The following is a 16,074-nucleotide window of genomic DNA, read 5'->3' as shown; positions in this document are numbered from 1 at the left end:
AATTGCGAGTTATTGGTATTAATAATTATTGTAATTATTTTGAAACCCAATTGAAATAAATGAAATACAATATTGTGCAATATTCGAGAACAGATTTAATTATAGGGATCGAAACTTCTGATATCGGACGCGATTCATTCCATTACAAACGGTGTAGTTATTTAAAAATAACTGCAGGATTTGTGTAAAAGTGCTATTAGTTTCATTCAGATATCGTGTTTAAACAAAAAATTAGTGTGGACCAACCTTATAATATATGTGGATAAAAAATAGTTTACGTTCTATTCTCAGACCTTCTCGATATGCACACAAAATTTTAGAAATATCTAAAATATAATATATATATATATGTTGTGTACAAGTGTTTGTATAAGGGACAGTGGCCCTTCATTGTTCCTATCGTTATTTTAAGATGTTGCCTATTTCCACGAGTATACTTCTAGAAACATCAATCCGGACAAAGGTCTTAATGTCGTAATCTATAATTTCTATGTATTTTTTTATAAAGGCATATTGGTAATTTTGACTTACCAATATGCCTTACCAATATCAATAAAGGACTTAGTAAGATAACGTGATGTCGGTAGTTCTCTACATGTATACTCATATAAGCGACAGTTCACTTACCATCAGGTGGCCCGCAGCTTGTTTGTCATTTATAGCATGTTATTATTTTCATTATACAAAAAAATGCAATCATGACATTCTTTCATACATCATTATTATCGCACTAAAATGTATCATTAGCGCAGGCGGGATCAGCATTCCATCATTAAGTACTGGTACATAAATGTGTTGAGTGATCGGGATGAAAGCAGAATAACTACTTACATTTGTTTGTTACTCGATATTTTTACCAATTGCGAAAGGTTTTGAAAACTTTTTATTTTTTAATGAAATTATTTATACATTTTACCATTATACGCCCTTACTCATTTTATAATCGCAAAGAATACTTGTATTATTAGTCCTAACGTCATAGCATATCCGCTGCATTTGAATTGAACGACAAAGGATAGCTTTATTTTTTTCAGTGGGTCGGTAAAGGAAGTCGCAGACTAAATCTAGTAACTAAAAAAATTAATAATAATTTTATAAAAATATAAAATAATAAGATGCCTATTACTACCTTATTGACATGGCAGTTTGTGAAGTGTAACTCGAAGAGGACCCAAGTATACGACTTGATGACCCAGCATTGATGTGCATAGGAAAGAATGACTAGGAAAGATCTATCTCAAATGAAAATGTGAAGATGGCTATGTAAAGACTGATATTATATTGTTATAATTTCGCACATTTAGAGTTCATATGGAGAAGGAGTGCAAATTGCTAATATTTTTATTTTAATTATGCATAAATATACATTAAATCACATTACATACATTACCATGTATTTGATATATACATGCATATGTCTAATTTAGATTACATTAATATTAGGTATACGTACATTTGCGCAAAATAATCTTACCACGTTTTATTTATTTTTATTGGTTACCGATATTTTGGCAGTGCTTCAATCGATCATGAATAAACTCTATAAAAAATCGATTAATATTGTTTGTCTGTAATATTATTTGTATACTATAGTCTTACTATAATTTAAATTATTTACAGTTGGATTTTCACCATTTTGCGATAACTAGTGTCTATGTGTGTACAATTTATAGTATCATACCAAAATACAGATGACACGTGAATGACGAGTTTTTTATTTCCAAGCTTGCAATTTAATACGTCTGCATCCGCACGTGATATAAACATGCTGCCAAATTGCGTGCCATGTAAAATCTGTAATCCTAAAAAATATGTTTTCATAAACTCAATTGTTTATGACAACAGATTTACAAGCTCAAATGTACTGGGTTTTAATTAGTGTTATAAATTATAATTATATTATATACATATTTCTTCTGACTATGAAAGTCAGTAAATACATTTATCAATAAAGCAATAACAATAACGTTTATTTTTAGTGAAACTTTATTTTTAAGGCCAAGTTAGACCTTAGGCTACAGTATATTATCCAAAGTTATAAGAAGAAATGATATTATATATTGTTATAAATACATTTCAGGACATGCCATTGAACTTGGCACCCATTTAGATCTCACCTCTTTTGTCGTAGAAGTCAACAATCAAGGCATATATCATAATATTAAACTCGGCTATCATTTCACATTTATGTTTTTGATGGGATCTCTTTAAACTTAATCCTATAAAATATTCATGTTCATGCAATAATAGGTATTATCTATGATTATGTGCTCGCTCGAAAACAGTAAAAACAAATTATGAAGGTTTAATTATGCGCTGTCGACAGTTGTAGAAGTTATTAAATAATATTTATAGTAACTCGTTAATTGAAATTCTCATTGGGCGATTAGCGAATTAGTTATTGGCCTTGAAAGGATAAATTATTTTTATGTAAAATAATTGTTACATACCTACCCACTATTGCTTATTTATTAGTATTAGAGTTCATACTTATATGGTATTAAAATTGAAATAAGAAATCCCAGAGGTGTTTCCCCATCCAGATCAGATATATATCTATATTCGAAAAAAAATAAAAGTGTTATACTGAAAGAGCTCACTGTATCATGGAAAAAATGTCTATGTGGTTAATTTAGATGCGGTTGAAGTGGGAGTGAGAGTAGGTACACCAGAGAATCTCTATACAACCTTCTAAAAGGTCTTTGCCTGTCTAGATTTGCAGTGCAGTACAGTTCTATACTAGAACGTGTAACTAAAGCTGCATTGGTGGTCTCCTACCAGATTTGGTTGGGCAGGGAGAGAAGCACAAGCGCTGAAGGTGAGTGTTGACGTATGATGGCAAAGGGCCTTTTGAACATACATCCATGTCACAAATCCCGAGGACTGCTCGGAGTTTCCTTGTCTGCCTCACTATGAACCCGACACCCGCACGGTGAATCCTTTGAATGCTTAGAAGTTCGTCTCTCTCCTAAACGTCAAACAAGCTGACGGTTGATATCGTCATGTGATGGCCCTGGTATTAAGGACGACTGAGTAGTAAGGTGTCATGCTTCCGTATTTGATAAGTTTATCAAAATGCATCTTCCAAAGACTGCTGCTTGATGGCAGAAATAGTTTAGACAGACGAGAGAATTTTATATAGGACAAAGATATTTATACACATGTATTATAAGAACAGCGACTGGTTTTTTGTACTGTAAATGGAGTTTTATAGGTTCTACAAACAATAAACAGTAAAAATTTTATTCAATAGAAACTAGGTTACGTATTGCATCAATAGTATATTATCTGCAATAGTCCATACATTTGTATTATGTAATACAAATAGCTATAATTAATAGTTTTAATATACATAATATCAATATTATGATATTAAAAATAGAATATCAACTATATTAATACCTAACTTGTTGTATATATAACACAAAAAGGTTAAGTGTAAAATTATCGTTTTATTATTATGGAACAATGGAATACTTTGTATATATAATTATCACAGTCTGTAATTGTATATATGTAGTATTGTTAGGCTAACACATGTATTACTGAAAACGTCAGAAATACTCATGAGGTACGCAATCAGATTTGACTACTACAGTAATTATTACATTATTTCAAGTTAAAAAAATAGTCATGACGAGGAATATAAAATAGTATTTTATGCATTAATAAAGGGTATCTCAATGAAATAGTATCTATATTATTTACTGATAGTGTGTACCTAATAAGTACTTCATTGACCACGATTTCAAAGCAATCCTTAGAGTGGTTGGCGATGGTAATCAACGGCATACCAGACAAGCATTTGTTGAGACAAATTGCAGTATTTTCATTAGCAAAGAAATGCGCGTTTAGGAAAATTGGACTCTATTTGTCTTTTTAATACCAGATCTTTATTTAATTTTAGCACTTATATAATTTTCTTATGTATTACTTCAATATAGACCAGAAATTAAAATATAGTATTTAAGCTTTTAATTATAACTTGAAAGCTAAGACCGTTTAAAAATTATCCGAGTAATCGTCGTGGATGGAAAAATTCTTTAGGTAATTGCTATTAAAAATTGATAAGCAATGATTTTATTTAATAAAAGGCGTTTTACCACTTTTAGCAATGTCCATAGTAACCATTTAATGATTATTTACGATCCTCAAATTATCTGTCTTGGAGAATTTATCGCCAATTATATAATGCTGGATTTGCCTTTGGGCGCAAGTCGAAACAATAAGTGTGAATGTTCGCGCCAATATATTACAATATCTGTCTCACACATTTTGAATTGAAGGAGAGAGATACGGTAACCAATATTTTTTACAAAATGACTGCCCACAGATGTTTTCAACATCAATGCAATAGTAATAATTTTATTCGAGTACGGTTAAATATTTATATTAAAACAAATTTTCGATCACCCACATGGAGGTGCAAAATTTACTTGGGTAGTTTATTTATATAAGTACATATTTTATTTCACATTCCATAATATGAAATGTATATCCACAAAGGAGAATAACCAGTAGAATCAGTTAAAATGTATTTTGTGTAGAGGTATCTCTGCAAGTACATTTGGTAGAATTTTTATTCTTTCTTAGCATCGGGAAAGGTCGTTTTCTAAATGTAAATAAATCCGCAATATATTAATAACATTAGGACTTATTGATTTAGCTACCGAAATTGTAATAACCGAAATGCAATACAAAAAAAGAATAAAGGTTTTCGCATTTCGCAGAATTTAGTGCTACGGAATCTTAGTATTTTTGTGAATGGAAACAAAAAAACAAACTACTAACGTAAATAAATATTCAAAAGCCCGAATCTATCTTTCACGACATTGTCAGTTCTTTGATCGTTGGAATTTCATCGTGCGATATGTAATTATAGCAGTTTAGATAAATAAATTAAAAAACATCACTGTCTTATTGGAACTATGATAAGGAGAGGAGGAGATTTGTTTTGATTGCAGGGATATGTGGATAGCACTGTATGGGGCGCGCTTTCTTCTTCTTCTTTTGTTTCAGTGGCAACTAAATGTATTTTCCCCAGAATGTTGCTACGACTTTTGCGCATTCTATCGCATAACCTTAGTCCTCCAAAATAGCAACCTATGAGGGATACCTCGGCCGTCACTTGATGACGTGATCTGTATAGTGCTGTTTGTCAAACACACACAACATCAATCGTCTTATTGCCATTCCACTCAAATCATTACCATCAGATAAGTCATTACAGTCATATAAAAAAAAGAAAAAATTAAGAAAAGAGTAATGGAAAATAATATAATTGATAGATTCACTGCTATAACTTATAAAGCAAACTAAATGTTAGTCTTCATGATTACTATTGCAAAAAAATGCCATAGAGCCGTAAGCTGACATAGACGAAGTAATTTTATTTTACTTACAACACCGCCCAGTGTCACCATCAAAACATTTCAATAATATTTAAGTGTAGTAATAACATTAACGCTGCAAGGGTGATCCAAGAAATCTCATCTCTGTAATAATAATAAAGCTATATTTGTCTTGCACGCGTATGGAATTTAAAACATGATTTGGCTCCTCAAATGCGCCTTACGTCGCTTTTATTAAACGCTGACGATTCCAATTTTGCAAATGTATTTTAAATGTGTTTATTATTTGGGCTCACATTACTGTCAATGTGAATAGCATACAATGATATGAGCATTTAGATATTTGTAGTCAGTATTAATACTCATCATTCATAACATATGTTTAATAAAAAGTCAAATTACGCATTTGTTTGATATCATAGAACAAATTGTAGTTGATAAGTGTTGGTAGTTTGCACATAAGTTTCGTGTATCGTCTACATGAATCCACGAATATATTTTAAACGAAAATTAATAAATGTAGGTTTAGGATCACAGGTGTCCTTGTTAGAGAGTGTCATATAACTAATAATTTATTCACTGGAATAGATATGTAATCTGTAATATAAAGCAAACTATTGCCTTTCACAGGGTATGATTTCTGAACTGTTTTTAAGTTAAAATTAAAGCTTGAAAAGTAAGGAACGCTTGTTATAATGTAAAAATCTTGAGTGGTTTTTGGTGCTTCAAACTATTGAACATATACATATTAATACTTTTCGCCCGTTTGTTTCGTATTCCAGCAATATTAAAAAAATATATAGAATGAGTATACTTTGCAGATTGATTATATCAAATTGAGTTTGGCAGTCTTGTGACTTTTGAACACGCCCGATGCCATTATATTTTATATGACCAGCAACAAAAGTTAGTTTCTGAAACACATTGCAGAGAAATTAAACAACAGCAGTGTCGATTAATTGAAAAGTTTACTTACAACAATGGAGAGAAAAGGAGATACGCTTTTAAGCCATTTAATATAACAGAGCGAAGTGGAAAAGTGTTTATATAACAGTAGTCAAAACGAACACTTTTGTTCTAAATTTAGACAAGGAAATATCCAAAGCTGCCAGAGAATCTCGTTGTAGGTCTAAGAAGTTTGAAAACAAAATTAATTAATACAAAAATAATTAATTATAGTTTGGGTTTTTATGCATGGACGAATATCAATAAATACGCTGTACTATATTTATAATAAAATAATGTGGTTAAATTAACAAATAATACATGATGGGCTCACTGTTGGGAAGGGACAATCGTGGCAGTGTGACATATGTGGCAGTTCTCAGTTATCACTCATGCGTGCCTATTCCTGATGATCAATGCAGTAATGCTTCCACACTCAGTTATTAAATGTACCTGCTATAGATAGGCTATGGCAAAAGTAAGAAAGTGATATTCCAGCAGCTAGTTTGATCATAAATTGCAGAATATTATTAAAGTCAAATAAAAAGATGCGTCATTGAGTGATTTAGTATACAATTAGATTTAGTACCGAATTACACCCAACAAACTGCCCGACGCAAAATATGTATGTCAATTTATATATCTCGCTTACTTTCTAGCGAAGGAAACAATGATATCAAACTAAAAATTAATAGGAGAGACGGCTGCAGGCTCCGGCGAGGCTGCCACGCTGGACTCAAATAAACCCAGAGAAACGAGGACATGTCAAATTAAATTGCGTTCATCACAATATCAACAGTTGACGATGCCTCTGATTAACCCATCAGGAATAACAGGCATGACGGTATGTTTTTTATTGTTACATTAAAAAAGTAAATGATAAAAATATTTCGAAATTTATTAACACAAATATTTATATAGTACAAATATTATTCAACTGTATAAATGTAATACCTACCTAATTTGATATAGAAACGTTACAAAAAAATGTACGGGTTCAAATAATTTTTACGTTAACGTTTTACGTTACGTTAACATTTAAGTTAAAATTTTTCACAAAAAATATACGTTCGTCTGATATGACGTTGTTGCTACATCATGTAATCATGATTTTATTATGTTGTAGTAGGGTTATTCACAAATAGGTATCTCCCTCTCTTTTTACATTGAATTTATAAAATATTGGTATAATCAAAGTAACGTTAATATGTGAATTTATATAAAAAAAAAATATATAGGTTACATATTATTTGTACATACATTGAAGTAGTTTATATTTTTAGGTATTTTATATTTTATGTAATAATTGGGAATTAGGTACTATAAATTTTTAAAAACTTTAATATCATTCTCATTTTTACTTTATACTTCCAGTAATAAAATGTCTTGCACAATATGCAGTTCTAACTTTTATAACATAAATATTTATTAAAAATATAATTCCTTTACAAAGATTGATAATAGAGTCGTAATATAATCTAATAATCTATATACTGGTATACTAACAATCACCTTTACCTCATACGTTGTCATTCGGGTGTGAGATGTTTATTTTGAAAAGCGTGTTGGTCAGTGGTCGCGTCCGCCGGCATGCTTTTAGAGATAAACGACTTAATTCCGGCTATGTCGGGATCCGGCAACATCCGGCAACGCGTCTGTATTTCATCTGACTGGTACAAATGGTTCAGCTTAAAAATTCACCTCTACAATACGAAAGTGATTAATATCAGCGACTGTCCACATTTATATGCAATTAGACGGGGTAAGAGTAATTGTTTGCAGATTGTGATCTAGTGAATCTTAGATTTTGTTTTTCTCCCAAAGAATTTTAAGTAGTTCAGCGAGTTAATGTAAAACGTGCGTTGAATTACTTAAGTTCCGATTGCGAAGAAGCTTTATCTTTTGTAATTTATGAAAACAATTTTTAGCCAAATGAGTGAGCAATTCTCAGAAAATTACTAATAATTTAGTAACAATATCAATTGCTGTATACAATCATAAATGAATATTACTACTTTTTCTTCGAGCCATATTTCACACCTATTTACAACATTAGAATAAACAAAAAACTCTCCAAAAACTTGTTTTCCCTTGTTTTTTTGTAATGTTTTTCATTTTGCCCACGGCCTGACCGGAAAAACAAGTTCCCAATATGTCTTGCGAGCGAAAATTGATTCTGTGCTTCTGCCTTACGATATTATAACTTTCGTTCTTTTGTTAAAAAGGACATTATTTACTTTTTCTGACTGCTACAAGATTTATTTGTATTTACATTTAAGTGCACTTACTGGTAGCAAACAAAATGTGTCACCAATATGTTAAGGCGGAATAAAGGATACAGTTCAATAAAACATGGCTTATGCTGCTTTATATAATTCATTGTTGAAGCATGTGGCTTATATGGATGTAAATAATCAATCTTATTTCCAAACACGTGCTATACGTTGAATATAATCAACACTTGGTTGGTGCTGCTTGTCAGATTTATTGCTTTATCTCTTTGGGCCCCTCGCGTATCCAACAAATTGAAAATTTATGACTTAGGTAGTTACTGAATTACATTATAGCTATATAAACTTCAAATATGGCATGAGTGACGAGTATATCGCTCTGAAACTATATAGAACAATGATATTTACAGCAAACATTACTTTCCACTTGAATATTTTGAGTAGGCAACTAATATGAATTTAATTCTCCACCCTCTTGTAAATAACGATAAGGAAAATTTTGGAACTTTAAGAGACTATTTAGTTAGTATTGAATTTATTACATGTAGAATACAGTATAAGTTCGATTTTAAATTCGTTATTATTATGCTATTGCAGAAAACAGTAAAATCTTCATTACGTGAATACTATAAAACATAAAAAAAACTATCATCCGCTAAAGTTTGAACACTTTATTCTAATGGATATTTTTTATATCTTTATTAATTCTTTTAGTACTATTTTATCGCTTTGACATTAAAGAACTGTTCATCGGTGAATTATATTTTCAGCATTTTGTTCCACTTCGACGTAAAGCGTAAACTCATATTTTTGAAAGTATATAAAATTTTATATGAACCCATAAATGTAGTAGGTAAGTTTACCCAATAAACAAAGTGTTACGGAATATTGAAGAGGTAAAAGTGTTTTAAAACAAAAGCGGGTATAATTTACATTATGATTATTACCACTATAGGGATAGCAAAAAAATGTTTGCACAAGTGACTAAAATCTCATTAAACACAATTAAATGATTTAGTTTAATTTGAGTTTTTCTGTTATAGCATAGAATAGAAAACTCTTTATTAAAATAAACTTAATTTAAACACTTTTGAATAGTCAACACATTGTTTTAATCTACCGCTCATTCGGCAAACTGTCTCATCACAAGAAGAACGAGCAAGAAACTTGTGTGTTGCCTTTACTTATAGCTTATCTTTTTTCCCTTATTAGCTATTACGAACGTCTTCGGAATAAAAAGAAGTGATAATATGTTTTTAGCGATCATAACGTAATGATGATGATGCAGCTACCTGTCATAACGGTATACGCTGGTGGGGCACCAGTAGAGGATGAGCATGAGGTCAGGTCAGTTTGCCCATCATGAGTGAAGGCTCATTGTATTCTTAATACTTCACCATACCAAAAGTATATTTTATGAAAATGTATATTTATATTTTATTGTACAATTTATTTATCCAATGTTTGTTTATGTTAAATAGAACACATATAATATGTGTATAGTATGTATGTAGTATTAGTATGTAGGCAAATGTAATCATTTTTATAATTACTATTATCTTTGCCGATTTGCTTATACACTATACAATCTACGAAGCGATCTAGAATCGTTGTTTAGATGTATTTTAATAAAAAATATTTTTGTTACAAAGCAGGTCAAGTAAACGATTACGTTTACTCGATAGATCACTGTGTTTAGAACCCTTTGAAATTGTGTATGTATAGCGATAAAAACCTCAACACAGTTGGGTAATGGTCTTTCTTACTTTTCTTATTGCACTAAGAAAAACAAGGACGTATTGTATTAATTTATTTCCCTCTGTGGACTGCTGATAACAAAATATTGAGAATTCTATTTGTACAGGCGTGAGTAAATGTAATAAGAACCGTAGCAAACATGTTGATTGAGTTTCTCAATAGCCGGTGGTTATTATAGTTCCGGTCTTTAGACACGGTTTTTTCGGTTCATTAAATATCATTAATCATTTCACGCGAGGTTGCATGTTTTAAGCGCTTATGATTGCTAAGCTTGTTTATTTTATACTTGCAATTTACCTCTAATAATGACAGATTAACTATAAAGTCTGAAGGGATCATATAGAATGAATATATATTATTATACCGTCACGACTATTATCTTAGATGGGGTAGTCAGAGGCGATAATAACTGTAGATGTCATGGTAAACGCAACATTTGACATGCCTACAATTCGTTAAGTATAGGTATTTAATGGATCCAAAATAGAATGGAGCGAGCTTACCCTGCGCCGAATCGCATTATATATAATTTTGATATCAGTGTTGGTCTCACCAGAAAGTAAGTCAGAAATATAAATTGACATTCAAAGTTTTTTAGTGTTGGCCAATAGAGAACTTATGATCTCTATGGTTTAAGTTGAGGTAGTAAACCACTAGGCCACGACGCTCTTATAGAAACTGAGTATCGGAAATATAAGTATTTAACCTCTGTTGTATTATGAAGAAGCTGGTAGTGTAGATGACATTTCATTATCTTATTCTCTATTAAATACGAACTCGTCTTAATATTACTATACCGTCATAATTCTATTTTAAAAAAATCGTCGTGTAAAAATTAAGAACTATTAAAAGACGTTTATCAAAAATCTGTTTATTTTTAATAACAACTTGCATATTTCCAAAACTACAGTTACAAATACCGGTCCTAAACAAGTTATTGGAAAGTTTCTGTACATTGTCTATAAATTCTAACTTTTGGGCTTTAGGTTGGGAAGTCGCAAGATGTGGCAGGCGGCACTTTAACAAGACTACATTATATTTTTCTATCATAGATTTCCGTCTAATATTAAGCCAGAGGTATAGCAATATATCGTTGAAAATCGTATATATAAATTGTACGTGTACAAACATAGAGACAGACTTACAAACAGACAATAATTCTAAAAACTGTCGCTTTCATTCTGCTCATCTAATAATCCAATATTATATTCGTTTTTTAGCCCCTATGTTAATCTTATAATATAATATCTAATAATATCTATCATTTACAGACATCGGCCACGCTACAATTTAACACAATTGATAGATACAGTATAATATGTATAATAATAATATGTTAATACTTTACAACACTTCACAAAAGCGTCATCTAGTCGAAAGTTAGGTAGAGCTCGTGTTGTAGGTACTAGACAACTATCGTAAATATGTATTTACTTTTTTTTGTACATACATAATAATATACATATACCCAGATCGATAAAAACAATCCTATTCTTGAATACAAATATTTGTACTATGCGAGGAATCAAACCTGCGACCATAGGAAATAAGGCGGTGTGCTAAATCGCTACACCGTGTGTATGTTTTGAATATAATTTAAACGGAACTATATATAGGATACCTAACATTATAAATCAGACCTGACCTCTAATCTCCACAATGTTTACTTATTCTCAGGTGGAGACGATCCACCATCTTACTGTATACATGTCAAGGATCGATTATGATTTATAGATCGGCGTGAATCTCTTAAGAAATTTATTGTTTATAAATTTCGATTATCTTCACTCGAGGCTAAATTTGTACAAGATTACAGCTGTAATACTCAGTGATTGATAGCTCTGTGCACTTTAAAGGCTATGGAATGTATTATTACTTGACGTTTTATTGTCACTTCAACACGATTTATTATTTACAGTGTTATAATTTGTTATCTTGTTTTTTTTATTTTAAAGAATGGTTGATTATTTAGTGTTATGATAAAAGAAATTAAGCTCGGATTACATTATTATATATAGGTATAAGTTTTGCAATATATATTGAATCCTAGTATAGTCTTATAGATATATATTTATTTGTTACAGTCAGCACCAGCCTTACCATTGCCACTGAAACTTTTCAACAAAATCTTACATCATAAATTTATTGATTTAAAAGTTATATTCTTGACATGATATAGCCTATAAAAAATCAGAAAACAGAAGTTGGTCACATGTATAAATTGAAAAATATATACCTAAATATATTTAAATGTTGTGTTCGTACATATTCAGCGCACAAACAGCCAAAACATTTAATGTAAATAATATTTCAGTGAATGCTTAGGGTTCTCTGGCTAGCAAATGGGGAAATAAATTTGGAGCAACATTATAGACAAGAACAGTGTTTCGTCGTGTATTTTACGGAGGTCATCAATCTAATTTATTATAAGCACATATGTGAATACTGGACCATGCCTTAGATAAAAGTAATAATTCACAAGGTAATATTCCGTTTTGGGCAAGATTTGCTGAGAAAGAGAACTTTTTCTAGACATAACAATCACCATTTCGAGTATGATATCGTTCAGCGAAGAATATTAACGACACCAATTTCTATGTTGCTTCCGGTACGCTTCAAGGTACTTGTTAAGTTTTTTATAGAGTCTTCGTGTCTGTCTCTATTATAGAGTTATCAGAAAAAATCAGAATCAAAATTTAATTGCATTCAATATTTCTTAATCTTAATTCTTCCCTACTTAAGTGCCGTAGCTGTTAAGTAGGGAAGAAGTAGTTACGACTATGTAAATGATAAGCAGCAATATTTACTATTACATACAATATGTAATATACAACTGTGTACCTCTATTCATGTACCAGAAATGTTCTAAATAATTATATATATTATTGTTAACAACAACTAAAATATGTGAAAACTCACCCTTGCGTTTATAAAATTACAAATAAACAATGTAAGTATGTTAGAAGCCAAATCACAGTTCTAGCCTTTTTTTACTATCAATGAAACGGTTGTTTCCACGGGCCGCTGGGAATCGTACCCAGTATCTTTTGGCAGGGCATCCTGATAATAGTAGCCCAAAGCGACCGTTAAAACGATGTTTTATTCTGGCTTTTTTTACAGACGACATCTGTGGTAATATCGTATAAAACGTTTATTTTACTGTTATCGGTGTGCCAAATGCTGGCGTGACTAGATTTGCGCACATAAATTAATGTATCTATATGCTATGGTTAAGAAACTGAACTGTATATTTTTTAGAGTACAGTAAGATATAAAAATAAATATGTTTTTTTTTATTTTATTAATTAATGAACTTACACTTACTTTGATTTTCTTATTTTAATAATAGATCCTCTTAATAACAAACGTTAGTATTAAAAAACATCTTACTATATATTGCAGGTTCATCGAACAGCGGATATAATGAGCAGTCCGCTACAAATTCACCTCTTTTCATAATCTCATTTCAAGGTAAGTTTTCTTATTAGAACTTTGCTCGAATAACGAGAGTTGAGTATTGCAACTGCATTGGTTGCTACCCGATTTACCCTCGGATGCCTTTTTGCTTTGATATTTTATTTCTTGTTACTTTCAATAGATATAAAAGTTGTGTTCATTGTGTGTTTGTGGTTTATCGTTTCATAGTAACCATTGAAATTTAATTCTAGGTACAGATATACATACCTAGAGAGTATTATTAAGATAATTAAAATGTTAGCAAAGTATAAAATTAAATTCAGAGAATATCTACGACTAAAAGTAATTGCCAATTAAATGACTTAATATTAGATAAAATTGGTTATCTACTACTAAAATTATTAAATTTTGTAATTGTAATAAAATTTAAATTTGGAGGTATAATATCTGACTTTTTTTTTAAATTCATATAAACTATGAGAGTAAAAACATAAAAATATGCGTTGGCCGGGAATCGAACCCGGATCAACTGCTTGGAAGGCAACTATGCTGACCATTACACCACCAACGCTTATGATGTGTAAGGTAAGAAATGCAGTCTTCTTTCTGAAATTGCTTTATTCATATGATGGTTATATTGTAGTAGTATTTGATTAATTAAATATAAAATAGACTAGACGACTTACGAGAAAATGAGATAGCAGATAATAATTAATGCGTATTAGACATAACATTTTCGAAGTTTATCGAGATGTCGCTGTAACCGTATGTTAGTTTATTTGGAGATGGTTATTTATTCAGCTGTAGTAATTGGTGCATTCATTCACAAGTAATAAACTGCATGGTTAGAACAATGAAATAATGAATCGTGTCTCAACAGACGGCAGTTATTGGGTATTTTTTGAGAACACATACATAGCATCAGGTTTGTTATCACGGATACCGTAGTTAGAGGCATTCTAATTATCCATGGTTTAGTGTATGCAACACTTTATATGTCTAGATTTCACTGGGTCTCTTTTTTGTGATCACATGTTTAGCATTACAGTTGAGGAAGACTGAATTATATTTAATACTAGCGATACCCGCGGCTTCGTCCTCGTAGAATTTAATTTAATTTTTCTAAAATAAATGATTTTTTTTTAAATAAATGTAGCCTAACTTACTTTCAGTTACATTATTACATCAGCTACCTGCCAAAAAAAATCCCGTCAAAATCGGTCCAGCCATTACACACAGGAATAAACAGACATACCAAAATTGTTAAAAATATGGTTATTTCAATATTACAAACACACTCTCCAATTTTATTTATATGTAGAGATTTATTATTTTTAAAAACTATAAGGATCTATCCAAACCCATTTTAAATAATAAACTATTTTGTCAGTTGAATTATGAAAGTAACTTGACAGACTAAATTCAAATTCAAATTCAAAAATCATTTATTCATGTAGGACATTTTAGCCGCTTGAACTGAACGTCAAGCTTTTATATTATAATTTTTTTCACTACCGTCCAGTTCGGTATATAGATCCAATTGAGAAGAACTGGCAAGAAACTCAATTGAATTACTTTTTTTTTTAAATCCAGTTCATGTTGCATGTCTAACATTAAATGAAAATCCCGAACATGAAAACTATTGCCATGCACGCTCGTCATTCAAGTAATCGTTTAGTGAGTAATAGGCAGTAGTAGCAGTAGTAACAGTAAATAATATGTTTATAAGGCATTCGGGTTTGAATACATGAGACACTGTACAAATAGAAACAAGTGTACTTTTATGAGGTAGGTTAGAAAAGAAAATAATGTCATAGTACTAGTGTTCAAATGTATATGTTTTATTTTATGTTAAACATACTTAATGTTTAACATATAATAAAACATATACATTTGAACAACAACAACTTTGTTCGTATTATGACATTATTTTCTTCGGTAATTTGTAATGACGTACTAATGTAGTAACAAAGTTAGGCTGATACATGATTTTCTTTATGTGTGTCATCTTCTATCAAAGTTACGCACTTCGAAAGATCTATGGAAGTCGAAAGAAAATTATTTTAAACTAGCTTTTCTCTGGCTCTTCTAAAATATATTTTATTAATATTAATAACAATTTCTAAAATAAATATATCCTAAATTACTCCTTACAATATAAGCTATCTACGAGTGAATCTTTCAAGATAAGTCGAGCTGTTTCAGAGTTAAGCAAGAAGAGACAGACAGACATTTTTTTACGTAAACATTCATGAGCTTTTAGTGAAAAGCTGGAAAACTCCTCGTTGCTGGCAGAAAACTTCACTCTGTTGATGGCAGAAAATCCATTCACTATTATACTAAATGTGCATTTTGAAATGAACACCACTATA

General features: G+C 30.7%; 1 protein-coding gene and 1 non-coding gene across 2 annotated transcripts in view; both read right to left on the bottom strand.

The window, feature by feature from the left end:
• The window catches only part of LOC131851076 (monocarboxylate transporter 10-like), a 128,572-nt gene that overhangs the window by 46,842 nt on the left and 65,656 nt on the right, over positions 1 to 16,074 (bottom strand). The gene's annotated exons all lie outside the window — the stretch shown is intronic.
• Trnag-ucc (transfer RNA glycine (anticodon UCC)) lies at positions 14,202 to 14,273 on the bottom strand. The gene has a single exon. It is a non-coding gene; the product is annotated as a tRNA-Gly (tRNA).

The sequence above is a fragment of the Achroia grisella genome, unplaced genomic scaffold (genome assembly GCF_030625045.1).
Source record: "Achroia grisella isolate CSIRO2021 unplaced genomic scaffold, CSIRO_AGI_Agris_v1 utg780, whole genome shotgun sequence".
NCBI classification, from domain to species: domain Eukaryota; kingdom Metazoa; phylum Arthropoda; class Insecta; order Lepidoptera; family Pyralidae; genus Achroia; species Achroia grisella.
The sequence above is the reverse complement of the archived record's forward strand: the minus strand, read 5'-3'. Positions and strand labels throughout refer to the sequence as shown.